Here is a 9186-nt window from a genome sequence, read left to right on the forward strand (position 1 = left end):
GGTTAATAGAGCCCTTAACCTAGGCGTAACTCAAACCTTAACCCTAGGAAGGAAAATCAGCCTATGGTTCGGGATGGTCTCATGGAAACATCAGTGGTGGCAGCCAAGTTGCGTCACTTTTGCGCTCCCCTTGGGATGCCTTTCGCAGCTGCAGTGTGCCTGGAGCCCAGGGCTTCCTGGTTTTAAAAGTCCTAGGCCTAAGCCTAACAGTAACCCTAGGAAGGTAAATCAGCCGGGTATTAGGGTTCTTCCTAAGGGAAAAGCCGTGAAAGCAGCCATGTTGTGGCACTTCTGCGCTCACTTTGGGATGCCTTTGGCAGATGAAGTAAGCCTGGAACTCAGGGCTTCCTGGTTAAAGAAATCCAAACCCTAGGCTGAAGCCTAACCCTAACCCTAGGCAGATAAATCAGCCTAGGTATAGGGATGGTGCCAAGGAAAAAGCTGTGAAAGCTGCCATGTTGTTGCACTTTTGTACTCCCCTTGGGATGCCTTGAACAGCTGCAGTGTGCCTGGAGCTAAGGGCTTCCTAGTTTTAAAAATCCTAGCCCTAGGCCTAAGCCTAACAGTAACCCTGGGAAGGTAAATCAGCCTGGTATTAGGGTTCTTCCTAAGGGAAAAGCCGTGAAAGCAGCCATGTTGTGGCACTTCTGCACTCCCTTTGGGATGCCTTTGGCAGATGAAGTAAGCCTGGAACTCAGGGCTTCCTGGTTAAAAATCCAAGCCCTAGGCTGAACCCTAACCCTAACCCTAGGCAGATAAATCAGCCTAGGTATAGGGATGGTGCCAAGGAAAAAGCTGTGAAAGCTGCCATGTTGTTGCACTTTTGTACTCCCCTTGGGATGCCTTGAACAGCTGCAGTGTGCCTGGAGCCCAGGGCTTCCTAGTTTTAAAAATCCTAGCCCTAGGCCTAAGCCTAACAGTAACCCTGGGAAGGTAAATCAGCCTGGTGTTAGGCTTCTTGCCAAGGAAAAAGCCGTGAAAGCAGCCATGTTGTGGCACTTTTGCACTCCCTTTTGGATGCCTTTCACAGCTCCAGTGTGCCTGGAACTCAGGGCTTCCTGATTTTAAAAATCCTAGCCCTAGGCCGAACCCCAACCCTAAGATGAGAAAGGCAAATCAGCCAGGAATTAGGCATGTCCCCAAGGAAAAAGCTGTGGAGGCAGGCATGTTGTGGTACTTTTGCGCTCTTCTTGGCTAGTCCTTCACAGCTGCTGTGTTCTTGGAACTCAGGCCTTTCTGGTTAATAGAACCCTTACCCTAGGCGTAACTCAAACCTTAACCCTTTGAAGGAAAATCAGCCTATGATTCGGGATGGTCTCATGGAAATATCAGTGGTGGCAGCCAAGTTGCGTCACTTTTGCGCTCTCCTTGGGATGCCTTTCGCACCTGCAGTGTGCCTGGAGCCCAGGGCTTCCTGGTTTTAAAAGTCCTAGGCCTAAGCCTAACAGTAACCCTAGGAAGGTAAATCAGCCGGGTATTAGGGTTCTTCCTAAGGGAAAAGCCGTGAAAGCAGCCATGTTGTGGCACTTCTGCACTCCCTTTGGGATGCCTTTGGCAGATGAAGTAAGCCTGGAACTCAGGGCTTCCTGCTTAAAGAAATCCAAGCCCTAGGCTGAACCCTAACCCTAACCCTAGGCAGATAAATCAGCCTAGGTATAGGGATGGTGCCAAGGAAAAAGCTGTGAAAGCTGCCATGTTGTTGCACTTTTGTACTCCGCTTGGGATGCCTTCAACAGCTGCAGTGTGCCTGGAGCTAAGGGCTTCCTAGTTTAAAAAATCCTAGCCCTAGGCCTAAGCCTAACAGTAACCCTGGGAAGGTAAATCAGCCTGGTGTTAGGCTTCTTGCCAAGGAAAAAGCCGTGAAAGCAGCCATGTTGTGGCACTTCTGCACTCCCTTTGGGATGCCTTTGGCAGATGAAGTAAGCCTGGAACTCAGGGCTTCCTGGTTAAAAATCCAAGCCCTAGGGTCAACCCTAACCCTAACCCTAGGCAGATAAATCAGCCTAAGTATAGGGATGGTGCCAAGGAAATATCTGTGAAAGCTGCCATGTTGTTGCACTTTTGTACTCCCCTTGGGATGCCTTGAACAGCTGCAGTGTGCCTGGAGCTAAGGGCTTCCTAGTTTTAAAAATCCTAGCCCTAGGCCTAAGCCTAACAGTAACCCTGGGAAGGTAAATCAGCCTGGTGTTAGGCTTCTTGCCAAGGAAAAAGCCGTGAAAGCAGCCATGTTGTGGCACTTTTGCACTCCCTTTTGGATGCCTTTCACAGCTCCAGTGTGCCTGGAACTCAGGGCTTCCTGATTTTAAAAATCCTAGCCCTAGGCCGAACCCCAACCCTAAGACGAGAAAGGCAAATCAGCCAGGAATTAGGCATGTCCACAAGGAAAAAGCTGTGGAGGCAGGCATGTTGTGGTACTTTTGCACTCTTCTTGGGTAGTCCTTCGCAGCTGCTGTGTTCTTGGAACTCAGGGCTTTCTGGTTAATAGAGCCCTTAACCTAGGCGTAACTCAAACCTTAACCCTAGGAAGGAAAATCAGCCTATGGTTCGGGATGGTCTCATGGAAACATCAGTGGTGGCAGCCAAGTTGCGTCACTTTTGCGCTCCCCTTGGGATGCCTTTCGCAGCTGCAGTGTGCCTGGAGCCCAGGGCTTCCTGGTTTTAAAAGTCCTAGGCCTAAGCCTAACAGTAACCCTAGGAAGGTAAATCAGCCGGGTATTAGGGTTCTTCCTAAGGGAAAAGCCGTGAAAGCAGCCATGTTGTGGCACTTCTGCGCTCACTTTGGGATGCCTTTGGCAGATGAAGTAAGCCTGGAACTCAGGGCTTCCTGGTTAAAGAAATCCAAGCCCTAGGCTGAACCCTAACCCTAACCCTAGGCAGATAAATCAGCCTAGGTATAGGGATGGTGCCAAGGAAAAAGCTGTGAAAGCTGCCATGTTGTTGCACTTTTGTACTCCCCTTGGGATGCCTTGAACAGCTGAAGTGTGCCTGGAGCTAAGGGCTTCCTAGTTTTAAAAATCCTAGCCCTAGGCCTAAGCCTAACAGTAACCCTGGGAAGGTAAATCAGCCTGGTATTAGGGTTCTTCCTAAGGGAAAAGCCGTGAAAGCAGCCATGTTGTGGCACTTCTGCACTCCCTTTGGGATGCCTTTGGCAGATGAAGTAAGCCTGGAACTCAGGGCTTCCTGGTTAAAAATCCAAGCCCTAGGGTCAACCCTAACCCTAACCCTAGGCAGATAAATCAGCCTAGGTATAGGGATGGTGCCAAGGAAAAAGCTGTGAAAGCTGCCATGTTGTTGCACTTTTGTACTCCCCTTGGGATGCCTTGAACAGCTGCAGTGTGCCTGGAGCCCAGGGCTTCCTAGTTTTAAAAATCCTAGCCCTAGGCCTAAGCCTAACAGTAACCCTGGGAAGGTAAATCAGCCTGGTGTTAGGCTTCTTGCCAAGGAAAAAGCCGTGAAAGCAGCCATGTTGTGGCACTTTTGCACTCCCTTTTGGATGCCTTTCACAGCTCCAGTGTGCCTGGAACTCAGGGCTTCCTGATTTTAAAAATCCTAGCCCTAGGCCGAACCCCAACCCTAAGATGAGAAAGGCAAATCAGCCAGGAATTAGGCATGTCCCCAAGGAAAAAGCTGTGGAGGCAGGCATGTTGTGGTACTTTTGCGCTCTTCTTGGGTAGTCCTTCACAGCTGCTGTGTTCTTGGAACTCAGGCCTTTCTGGTTAATAGAACCCTTACCCTAGGCGTAACTCAAACCTTAACCCTTTGAAGGAAAATCAGCCTATGATTCGGGATGGTCTCATGGAAATATCAGTGGTGGCAGCCAAGTTGCGTCACTTTTGCGCTCTCCTTGGGATGCCTTTCGCACCTGCAGTGTGCCTGGAGCCCAGGGCTTCCTGGTTTTAAAAGTCCTAGGCCTAAGCCTAACAGTAACCCTAGGAAGGTAAATCAGCCGGGTATTAGGGTTCTTCCTAAGGGAAAAGCCGTGAAAGCAGCCATGTTGTGGCACTTCTGCACTCCCTTTGGGATGCCTTTGGCAGATGAAGTAAGCCTGGAACTCAGGGCTTCCTGCTTAAAGAAATCCAAGCCCTAGGCTGAACCCTAACCCTAACCCTAGGCAGATAAATCAGCCTAGGTATAGGGATGGTGCCAAGGAAAAAGCTGTGAAAGCTGCCATGTTGTTGCACTTTTGTACTCTGCTTGGGATGCCTTCAACAGCTGCAGTGTGCCTGGAGCTAAGGGCTTCCTAGTTTTAAAAATCCTAGCCCTAGGCCTAAGCCTAACAGTAACCCTGGGAAGGTAAATCAGCCTGGTGTTAGGCTTCTTGCCAAGGAAAAAGCCGTGAAAGCAGCCATGTTGTGGCACTTCTGCACTCCCTTTGGGATGCCTTTGGCAGATGAAGTAAGCCTGGAACTCAGGGCTTCCTGGTTAAAAATCCAAGCCCTAGGGTCAACCCTAACCCTAACCCTAGGCAGATAAATCAGCCTAAGTATAGGGATGGTGCCAAGGAAATATCTGTGAAAGCTGCCATGTTGTTGCACTTTTGTACTCCCCTTGGGATGCCTTGAACAGCTGCAGTGTGCCTGGAGCTAAGGGCTTCCTAGTTTTAAAAATCCTAGCCCTAGGCCTAAGCCTAACAGTAACCCTGGGAAGGTAAATCAGCCTGGTGTTAGGCTTCTTGCCAAGGAAAAAGCCGTGAAAGCAGCCATGTTGTGGCACTTTTGCACTCCCTTTTGGATGCCTTTCACAGCTCCAGTGTGCCTGGAACTCAGGGCTTCCTGATTTTAAAAATCCTAGCCCTAGGCCGAACCCCAACCCTAAGACGAGAAAGGCAAATCAGCCAGGAATTAGGCATGTCCCCAAGGAAAAAGCTGTGGAGGCAGGCATGTTGTGGTACTTTTGCGCTCTTCTTGGCTAGTCCTTCACAGCTGCTGTGTTCTTGGAACTCAGGGCTTTCTGGTTATAGAACCCTTACCTTAGGAGTAACTCAAACCTTAACCCTAGGAAGGATAATCAGCCTATGATTCGGGATGGTCTCATGGAAATATCAGTGGTGGCAGCCAAGTTGCGTCACTTTTGCGCTCTCCTTGGGATGCCTTTCGCAGCTGCAGTGTGCCTGGAGCCCAGGGCTTCCTGGTTTTAAAAGTCCGAGGCCTAAGCCTAACAGTAACCCTAGGAAGGTAAATCAGACGGGTATGAGGGTTCTTCCTAAGGGAAAAGCCGTGAAAGCAGCCATGTTGTGGCACTTCTGCACTCCCTTTGGGATGCCTTTGGCAGATGAAGTAAGCCTGGAACTCAGGGCTTCCTGGTGAAAGAAATCCAAGCCCTAGGCTGAACCCTAACCCTAACCCTAGGCAGATAAATCAGCCTAGGTATAGGGATGGTGCCAAGGAAAAAGCTGTGAAAGCTGCCATGTTGTTGCACTTTTGTACTTCGCTTGGGATGCCTTGAACAGCTGCAGTGTGCCTGGAGCTAAGGGCTTCCTAGTTTTAAAAATCCTAGCCCTAGGCCTAAGCCTAACAGTAACCCTGGGAAGGTAAATCAGCCTGGTGTTAGGCTTCTTGCCAAGGAAAAAGCCGTGAAAGCAGCCATGTTGTGGCACTTTTGCACTCCCTTTTGGATGCCTTTCACAGCTCCAGTGTGCCTGGAACTCAGGGCTTCCTGATTTTAAAAATCCTAGCCCTAGGCCGAACCCCAACCCTAAGACGAGAAAGGCAAATCAGCCAGGAATTAGGCATGTCCCCAAGGAAAAAGCTGTGGAGTCAGGCATGTTGTGGTACTTTTGCGCTCTTCTTGGGTAGTCCTTCACAGCTGCTGTGTTCTTGGAACTCAGGGCTTTCTGGTTAATAGAGCCTTTACCCTAGGCGTAACTCAAACCTTAACCCTAGGAAGGAAAATCAGCCTATGATTCGGGATGGTCTCATGGAAATATCAGTGGTGGCAGCCAAGTTGCGTCACTTTTGCGCTCTCCTTGGGATGCCTTTCGCAGCTGCAGTGTGCCTGGAGCCCAGGGCTTCCTGGTTTTAAAAGTCCTACGCCTATGCCTAACAGTAACCCTAGGAAGGTAAATCAGCCGGGTATTAGGGTTCTTCCTAAGGGAAAAGCCGTGAAAGCAGCCATGTTGTGGCACTTCTGCACTCCCTTTGGGATGCCTTTGGCAGATGAAGTAAGCCTGGAACTCAGGGCTTCCTGGTTAAAAAAATCCAAGCCCTAGGCTGAACCCTAACCCTAACCCTAGGCAGATAAATCAGCCTAGGTATAGGGATAGTGCCAAGGAAAAAGCTGTGAAAGCTGCCATGTTGTTGCACTTTTGTACTCCCCTTGGGATGCCTTGAACAGCTGCAGTGTGCCTGGAGCTAAGGGCTTCCTAGTTTTAAAAATCCTAGGCCTAAGCCTAACAGTAACCCTAGGAAGGTAAATCAGCCTGGTGTTAGGCTTCTTGCCAAGGAAAAAGCCGTGAAAGCAGCCATGTTGTGGCACTTCTTCGCTGCCTTTGGGATGCCTTTGGCAGATGAAGTAAGCCTGGAACTCAGGGCTTCCTGGTTAAAGAAATCCAAGCCGTAGGCTGTAGCCTAACCCTAACCCTAGGCAGATAAATCAGCCTAGTTATAGGGATGGTGCCAAGGAAAAAGCTGTGAAAGCTGCCATGTTGTTGCACTTTTGTACTCCACTTGGGATGCCTTGAACAGCTGCAGTGTGCCTGGAGCTAAGGGCTTCCTAGTTTTAAAAATCCTAGCCCTAGGCCTAAGCCTAACAGTAACCCTGGGAAGGTAAATCAGCCTGGTGTTAGGCTTCTTGCCAAGGAAAAAGCCGTGAAAGCAGCCATGTTGTGGCACTTTTGCACTCCCTTTTGGATGCCTTTCACAGCTCCAGTGTGCCTGGAACTCAGGGCTTCCTGATTTTAAAAATCCTAGCCCTAGGCCGAACCCCAACCCTAAGACGAGAAAGGCAAATCAGCCAGGAATTAGGCATGTCCACAAGGAAAAAGCTGTGGAGGCAGGCATGTTGTGGTACTTTTGCACTCTTCTTGGGTAGTCCTTCACAGCTGCTGTGTTCTTGGAACTCAGGGCTTTCTGGTTAATAGAGCCCTTAACCTAGGCGTAACTCAAACCTTAACCCTAGGAAGGAAAATCAGCCTATGGTTCGGGATGGTCTCATGGAAACATCAGTGGTGGCAGCCAAGTTGCGTCACTTTTGCGCTCCCCTTGGGATGCCTTTCGCAGCTGCAGTGTGCCTGGAGCCCAGGGCTTCCTGGTTTTAAAAGTCCTAGGCCTAAGCCTAACAGTAACCCTAGGAAGGTAAATCAGCCGGGTATTAGGGTTCTTCCTAAGGGAAAAGCCGTGAAAGCAGCCATGTTGTGGCACTTCTGCGCTCACTTTGGGATGCCTTTGGCAGATGAAGTAAGCCTGGAACTCAGGGCTTCCTGGTTAAAGAAATCCAAACCCTAGGCTGAAGCCTAACCCTAACCCTAGGCAGATAAATCAGCCTAGGTATAGGGATGGTGCCAAGGAAAAAGCTGTGAAAGCTGCCATGTTGTTGCACTTTTGTACTCCCCTTGGGATGCCTTGAACAGCTGCAGTGTGCCTGGAGCTAAGGGCTTCCTAGTTTTAAAAATCCTAGCCCTAGGCCTAAGCCTAACAGTAACCCTGGGAAGGTAAATCAGCCTGGTATTAGGGTTCTTCCTAAGGGAAAAGCCGTGAAAGCAGCCATGTTGTGGCACTTCTGCACTCCCTTTGGGATGCCTTTGGCAGATGAAGTAAGCCTGGAACTCAGGGCTTCCTGGTTAAAAATCCAAGCCCTAGGCTGAACCCTAACCCTAACCCTAGGCAGATAAATCAGCCTAGGTATAGGGATGGTGCCAAGGAAAAAGCTGTGAAAGCTGCCATGTTGTTGCACTTTTGTACTCCCCTTGGGATGCCTTGAACAGCTGCAGTGTGCCTGGAGCCCAGGGCTTCCTAGTTTTAAAAATCCTAGCCCTAGGCCTAAGCCTAACAGTAACCCTGGGAAGGTAAATCAGCCTGGTGTTAGGCTTCTTGCCAAGGAAAAAGCCGTGAAAGCAGCCATGTTGTGGCACTTTTGCACTCCCTTTTGGATGCCTTTCACAGCTCCAGTGTGCCTGGAACTCAGGGCTTCCTGATTTTAAAAATCCTAGCCCTAGGCCGAACCCCAACCCTAAGATGAGAAAGGCAAATCAGCCAGGAATTAGGCATGTCCCCAAGGAAAAAGCTGTGGAGGCAGGCATGTTGTGGTACTTTTGCGCTCTTCTTGGGTAGTCCTTCACAGCTGCTGTGTTCTTGGAACTCAGGCCTTTCTGGTTAATAGAACCCTTACCCTAGGCGTAACTCAAACCTTAACCCTTTGAAGGAAAATCAGCCTATGATTCGGGATGGTCTCATGGAAATATCAGTGGTGGCAGCCAAGTTGCGTCACTTTTGCGCTCTCCTTGGGATGCCTTTCGCACCTGCAGTGTGCCTGGAGCCCAGGGCTTCCTGGTTTTAAAAGTCCTAGGCCTAAGCCTAACAGTAACCCTAGGAAGGTAAATCAGCCGGGTATTAGGGTTCTTCCTAAGGGAAAAGCCGTGAAAGCAGCCATGTTGTGGCACTTCTGCACTCCCTTTGGGATGCCTTTGGCAGATGAAGTAAGCCTGGAACTCAGGGCTTCCTGCTTAAAGAAATCCAAGCCCTAGGCTGAACCCTAACCCTAACCCTAGGCAGATAAATCAGCCTAGGTATAGGGATGGTGCCAAGGAAAAAGCTGTGAAAGCTGCCATGTTGTTGCACTTTTGTACTCCGCTTGGGATGCCTTCAACAGCTGCAGTGTGCCTGGAGCTAAGGGCTTCCTAGTTTAAAAAATCCTAGCCCTAGGCCTAAGCCTAACAGTAACCCTGGGAAGGTAAATCAGCCTGGTGTTAGGCTTCTTGCCAAGGAAAAAGCCGTGAAAGCAGCCATGTTGTGGCACTTCTGCACTCCCTTTGGGATGCCTTTGGCAGATGAAGTAAGCCTGGAACTCAGGGCTTCCTGGTTAAAAATCCAAGCCCTAGGGTCAACCCTAACCCTAACCCTAGGCAGATAAATCAGCCTAAGTATAGGGATGGTGCCAAGGAAATATCTGTGAAAGCTGCCATGTTGTTGCACTTTTGTACTCCCCTTGGGATGCCTTGAACAGCTGCAGTGTGCCTGGAGCTAAGGGCTT

This window comes from Ammospiza nelsoni, unplaced genomic scaffold (genome assembly GCF_027579445.1).
Source record: "Ammospiza nelsoni isolate bAmmNel1 unplaced genomic scaffold, bAmmNel1.pri scaffold_54, whole genome shotgun sequence".
NCBI classification, from domain to species: Eukaryota; Metazoa; Chordata; class Aves; order Passeriformes; family Passerellidae; genus Ammospiza; species Ammospiza nelsoni.